This window comes from Petromyzon marinus, chromosome 30, assembly GCF_048934315.1.
Source record: "Petromyzon marinus isolate PM22_M1 ecotype Great Lakes invasive population chromosome 30, UKy_Petmar_22M1.pri1.0, whole genome shotgun sequence".
Lineage (NCBI taxonomy): Eukaryota > Metazoa > Chordata > Hyperoartia > Petromyzontiformes > Petromyzontidae > Petromyzon > Petromyzon marinus.
Window position 1 is genome coordinate 6412183 of NC_133696.1, and position 7104 is coordinate 6419286.

Consider the following 7104-nt stretch of genomic DNA (forward strand, 5'->3'; position numbering starts at 1 on the left):
GTTCAAATGGACAAAGACGTAAACATTGCCCCATTGTCGCGATTAAACTGCACTTCACTCGAACTTAACATTTCCTATTTATTCAGTTTTTATCGAATAATTGCAACTGCACAATCTGTAATGCGTCTATAAGTGCATAGCTGCGATGCGCGAGAGGCAGTTGCCATTCAATGTTTAATGGGGCACTGAAGTACAAATCATCATCATCATCAATAAAGCCATGACCTATCAACTGTTGGACGAGGGGATGAATTGTTTGACCATACTTCACCACGCGGGGCGTTGGTGAAGTCGGAGAGCCGTAGAAGAAGTTACGGCACAGCAATGAGCCTGCACACGTGTGCCGTGTGTGTGTTATATAGCGGCAGTGTAGCGTTTAGCGCGCTGCGCTATGAACCCGGCGACCCGAGTTCAAATGAGTACCTGTTGCGGTGTGTAAACATCACCACAAGGGAGACAAAGGCGACCGGGCGTGGTGCTGGTCACCCACCCCTTCATGTGCCGTGCCGGCTTTCACAGTTTGCTCGCTAACAGCACTTGCCCCAACGGCCTGTTCAGGCTATACGGGGGATCTTTGTCTGTACAATGACTTGTGATCTCCGGCCGAAAGACGCTTTAGAGGTGTACATTATTTTTTATTATATTATTTTTATTATATTATTTTTATTATTATATTACTTTATTATATTATTTTTTATTATATTATTTTGCTGCACCTCCACGTGCTGCCTACCGCGTAACCCTCGCGTAGCCTATAGCAACTGTTATCAGAATCAGAAAGGGTTTTATTCGCCATGAAAGTTCGCACAGACAAGGAATTTACTTTGGCAGGAAGGAGCATACATTCACAATATAGTAATCTTAAATCTAAAATAAGTGGTATACAAGTCTAACTATACTAAAGGTATAAAGTCTAACTATACTAAAGGTATAAAGTCTAACTAACACTAAGGGGCTAAAGTATGTAAAATTTTGAATAAATATTGAATATAAAGTAGCTATAAGATACAATCTAAAAATATAAAAAATACAAATAGGGTAACATAGTGTAAATATGGCAAGGTGTCATTTTGTAGATAAAATGTTAAAGTCAGTGTAAGCCCTTGGCCTTGTTGAAGAGGCCAGCAGTGGATGGGAAGAAACTGTTTTTGTGGCGTGAGGTTTTGGTCCTGATGGACCGCAGCCTTCTGCCGGAAGGGAGTAGCTGGAACAGAGAGTGTCCAGGGTGGGAGGAATCGGCCACAATCTTCCTCGCTCGCCTCATGGTCCTCGAGGTGTGCAGGTCCTCGAGGGTTGGTAGATTGCAGGCAATCATCTTCTCAGCAGTGTGGTCCGTCGTGCATCCGTGACCTCACGAGAGCCGGAGCGCAGCCTGCCGAGTTTGCACAATCTGATATGATCGGGCTCACTCTGAGACGAGATTTGTCCATTATGTATACAGGGTAAGTGTCTACAGAACGTGATATCATACAGTCCTGTGCAAATGTCAATTGAGCAGCCCCTTGATGGGTGATTTCAAACCACGATTTAATCCGCTTAAGTAATTAAAGAAACATCCAACTAAATGTCACGCGGTGCCTTTGGGAGCCACCATATTAACGGCAACACAGCAACGTCGCAACGTTGCAAGTTAATTCGATAAAAAAACGTCATGTTTTATTTGTTTAGAATAACTTCAGATTGCACACACACTCCGCGTCAACACACTCTAGCACTGCGTAACGTCCATTGTACAATTCTGCGAGCGCACTGCTCTCTGTATTCGTATTGCCCTCATGGAAATTCAATCGCCACTGTTGGTGTGCAGGCGGTGCAGCTGCGCCGGCTGCCCCGCGGCGGGAAGGGAGGGATGAGCTGGACTTCGAAGCGGTGGTGGGCACGCATTTAATTCCTTGCTCCGGGGCTAATGCAAACCGCGCCAAGACATTTCCACGTATAGGACAGCCACAATGTATTCCGAAGCCTGACGTCTGAATGAGGCGTGGCGTCTTCACAAGGATGCATCTACTTGAATCAATCAGCGGCCACTGACTGTGAACGACGGGGCTTGTCGTGGCACTGCGGCCAGGTGAAGCGAAATGAAGGCGGCAGCAGGCGGATGGATGCTCGTGGAGTTTTACAGCCTCGCGTCGCGTTCCCCTTTCCTGGCCAAGCGTGGCCCGAATGACATCGGACTCCCAAGAACATCACATGCCCACCACCACCACCATTGAACCAGTGACTGGCGGACTATTAACATGAAGATATTCATTTTTATTTATTTGACCAGGTAAAGCTCACTGAGCGATATAGCTGGCGGGCTTGGTCAGGCCACATCACAAGAAGGGACGGTGGGTAGCAGATGGTTAAGACGAACGACCGAGATAAACTGATTTTAGGTATTTACATTATGAGACCTCCTTTGCCAGTAACAAGATATAGCAATAGGTGTTACGCCTTTTGGCGTCTTCTGGTCCAACACCAGTGGAGACTAGGCTCTAAGAAAAGCCGTCTCGGGTGTGGACCAATCAAATTCAAGGACAGTGCATATTATTATCAGAGTTGTCTCTTTTGTTTGCATTTTGACTGCTTGTGTTGTGGTTATTGCAAACATGATGCCTTGAATAAAGGTGTCAGTTTTTGTGCCAGTTAAAAGTGTAAAACTTATTACTATATCTTCATTTTAGGTATTTACTATTTTTAATTGTTTTAAAAGGCAAGACACACTGAGCTATATAGCTCTCTTTTTGTCAGAAGCGACCTGGCCACAAATGATAGCTCAACGAAGTGGCTTATCGCGCGGGAGTTTATATCAGCCAAATAGGAAACTGGGTCGGGATCAAACCCACGACACTTCTGTATACAAGGCGAGGTAGTTAACATCTCACCACCGTGGCGCCCAGGGTACCTGTTCGCGGAGCCATCGTTGAGTCTGAGCCAGTTTTTGCAACATTTAAAACGGGGTTGTTGTTGCTGTTGTTGTTATTCCAAAGAGCTCACTCTGTGTATGATCAGCGTGGGCACGTTCGTGATGGACCGGACCCATTGTGAGCGTTCGGTTAAACAAATGTTTCGGACTTTTTAGCTGTGCACGTACGCGGCAACGATCGGGCCGCGACTTATTTGCTCAGCGCTCGGACTGCCAACGAGCTCCTGTCAATATTTGAGCGGCAACAAAAAATAAAAGCATTTAAATAAATCTGTCCAGCCGAGCGATCGCGTCCTGTTTAGTCTGTTGAATCAAGAACGAGTGACGGACGGTGGGCAAACGTAAATAAGATAAGGTTTGTGGTAAGTTAATACGTGTCAAAAAGGGTCCGGTTAACCCGTAGGCTTTCGTGACCAATATAATCCTTAACAAAGATATTTTTTTGGGGGGGTTAGATCGTGTAAATATAAACGTGTCTTTAAACCCAATTCCGGCAAATCGCCTGACGAAGCTGGCTGTTGTAGTCACCAGCGAAACGTCGAACTCAAATGTTGTGGGTGGGTTTACTCTCCAACACACCGCTGTGCTCTAGTAAATAACTAATTGGCGCGTTTTGTTCACGTGACGACCCTTGCGAATTGGTTGCGTCGGGTGTGGCGAGTTAATAACACATTTATATTCATGTGATCTAACTTTATTGTTAAAAGGGTGATTGTATAATAGGCTGATCTTGTCTGGCATTGATTCACCCTTCGAATGACTGTCTGAATAATGGGACCTCCCTTGCCAGTATCAAAATATAAGAATAGGGTTTCCCCATTTGGTGTTTTAACAACTTAACACCTGTTTTGTTTGCCAGAAAGGGGAAAAACCTATTCTTATACATTGTCTGAATGCTCACCCCGGTATATGTGTCTCGTCACAGGGCATGTGTTAACGTTAAATGTGCTGGGTTTTTCATTCGTACGTGGCCTCCAGCCGCCACTCACAAAACGCGATGGGTGTAACTTGTTGCGCTTTTATTCGCGTGACCGTACCCAGTTTTGCCGACGGCAAAAAAAAATCACCTGCATCGAGTCCGATCTCGTCACAGGTCGGAAGCGAAGCGAGAAGTTGAGCCTGGACATCGCTCGGAATGGGTGACCACCGACCACGGCACGGAGAGGGAGCATTGCGGCAAAGTCCACCGTTGATGTGTCACTCAACTTCAACCAGCCCGCGGTGACCGGCGTGGTGAAGTATGGTGAAGATATCCCTCAATGTCCCACAAAGGTGTGGGGGGTGGGAGGGAGGCCCTGATCCAGGAGCTGATTGACACCTTGGCTGTGTGCGTGCAATTCAGACCTCTCTCTCTCTCTCCATATGTTCTTGTATCATGATAGATTGGGGCGGCTCGTGCAATTTAAATGACACCACTATTGCATCAGAGAACAGCGCGTGGAAGAAGACATCATAGACCTACTTCTGAGATCAACTTGAAGTGAGCAAAACTCATTGACGCATTTATTTATTATTTCACACGAACCCCCACCATCACCAGAGCCCACACACCATGAGCTGAGTACTCGACGCAGACGGACTACAATAAAGCATTGCATAGAATTTTGAAGCAAAATCATTTCTTGAAACTTGCATGTTGAACTTCGTTCACACCGTACGTAGCCCACCGTGCTAATCGCAGGTGCGGGGAAAGGACAACAAACATTTTTTCTATTTCAACGTAACCCATTCCCCCCCGCCAATAGATACAAGTGACGATATGAATCCTCCGAGAAGCGAGGAGTCACGAGCACTTTATAGGCCACGCTGGTGAGACCCGCCGTGCCTCGGTTTGACGCTGCAAAGTATTATCTGTATTTTGATTTAGCGTGCTGATCTTAAAGGTGCATTGAAAAATGTGATCCTCCGACTGATGCCTCTGCTGTTGTGGAGTAACTCATGCTATGGCTCTAGGATTTGGTGTTACATGTTATTTATGTAGTTTATTGTACAAATTCGGTCACAGTCCCTTTGATCACTGTTACGTTGCAATTATGGCTTTATTTTTTGGTGATTTGGAAAACGTTTTTTTGGTTTGGACATGTTTGTTTTGTTGTAGTACGGAGTTAGACTGATGGCCTTAATCTAAGTTTTCTTGTGGTTGTTGTTGTTTGACTTGCATCCCACTGGGATTTTTTGCACACAGCGTTGGTGTACGGCGCTTTTTTCAGGGATATTTTGCTGTTTTTTTTCTTGGATTTTCTGTTTGCACAGTCACATAGTCACTTTAAGATGTTTTTCTTGTTCGTGTTTTTGTTTTTTGTTTGTTGTGGTTGCACCCGATTCAAGAGCCGAATGGCTCACAGGGCTATACCAAAATAAATGAACTGAAAAAACTGAGACAGGTCTTGGCTCCACGATCGACACATTTGGAGACCACTTCGTAAACAATTTAAGTCTCGGCAGCCAACCCGCCTTCCTTCAAACACGGAGCTCCAAGCGAAACCAACGTGGGGGAAGAGAGAGAGAAAGACAGATTGTCACTCACACATCGGTCCACACAACCACAGTTGCCGCACACACAAGACGCGAGACAGTCAGCAGCATCATCTTAGGGCACGGCGAACATCGACAACATTAATCCTCAGACAGGGCAATTTTCAGAAATTGTCCCTTTCTCCCTCAACTTTCCTTCCACTCTACGCCGTATCGACATCGTGCAAATCGATCAACCAGTCTATATTTGACGTGCCTATATCGCCCTCGGCAGTGTTGGCATCGGTGCACATTTACAGCGGAATGGGGACGATGCAGGGCGTGGGGGAGCAGGGAGAGAGCATCAGGAATGAGAAAAGGAGATCCGCCACGACCTAATGAGGCGTCCGTTCTGAACGCTCGCAGAGCATTGCGCTAGCTCATGTGTGCTCGAGAACGGCCCGTGGAAGGAGGTCGTTTTTGAAAAACCTTTAAAACAGTCTGACTCAGCAGTTTCCCCCCCCCCCCTCTTTCTTCCTCCTGATGACGATCACTTGTGTTGTGATCGAAACGTCGTAGTTTTTTGTTTATTTTATTTTTATTAATTTGAATCTATCTACGTGACTTTACAGAACGACCCAATGAATGTGAATTCCTGCAGTCACGAAAGCTTTCAGTCAAGAGGTCATGGCTGTCAACCCCTGATCAGTGCCCTACCTGATTACAGACCAATTAATATCTTATTGGTCACTCCATGCCCCTTATAAATCTCAACGTTCATCCTGCAAAGTCCCATCACAAGGGAGCTACACAAACCATTTTTGTACTCAATTTCCCTGTACAAGAATACGGGTAAACAGTATGGGTTGACAGCACAGTCTTTGAGACCCCCTTCAAATGTCTGCGGTTTTTTTTTAAAGCCACCTTTCTTATTCAGCCACCATGGTCCTCTCTCCCACACGCACCCACGATAGAGAAATGCCTATCCACGTGACATCACATATTCTTCAAGGTTTCTCCAGCGCAGTCCATCTGCGACTGGGCTGGCTCGTTACCCCTTGCAGTGACTGAAACAGGATTTGGAGCCACCATCTGAGTTGTGCCCGTTCGGCAACGATAATAATTCGGTCTTGATTTGAAGCTTCCGTGACTGCAGGAATCCATGCTCTCTGGTTCTTTCGGTAAAGTCATCACGTAGACATAATAATTCGGCCAGCCACCCTCCCCTCCAACTGCCAGCCCAGCCAGGCAGAGCGTGGTTCAAATTCGAGGGAGCGTACATTTAGCAATCAGAGCACGTGGTTCTCAACGTTTAAAAAATATACTATTGTTAGACACTTTTATCATTATTATTACTACACATTTTTATTTCATATTCTTGTGTATTTCGGTAAAGTCACGTAGATAGTTTCAAAGAAAATAATCAAAAGTAACAGAAAACTACGAAGTTTCGATCGCAACACAAGCGGTCGTCTTCGGGAAAATGAATTCCTGCAGTCACGAAAGCTTTAAGTCCAGATCTACACTTTTATTTAACTTGTCCTGTCGTCTGTTAATATTCTTTCAAATCTTTGACGCGCAATATCTTGGGATCTACGAAGCCGAACGAGCTGAAATGTTGTACACACAGACTCGTGGTCGCCTCTCGCGTGACAAGTCAAGAATTAATTTAAAGAACCAATCCGGGTCCCGCCCATTCTGGGCTCCTTCGTGTTTTTTTAAACTTAAAATGTTATTGCACT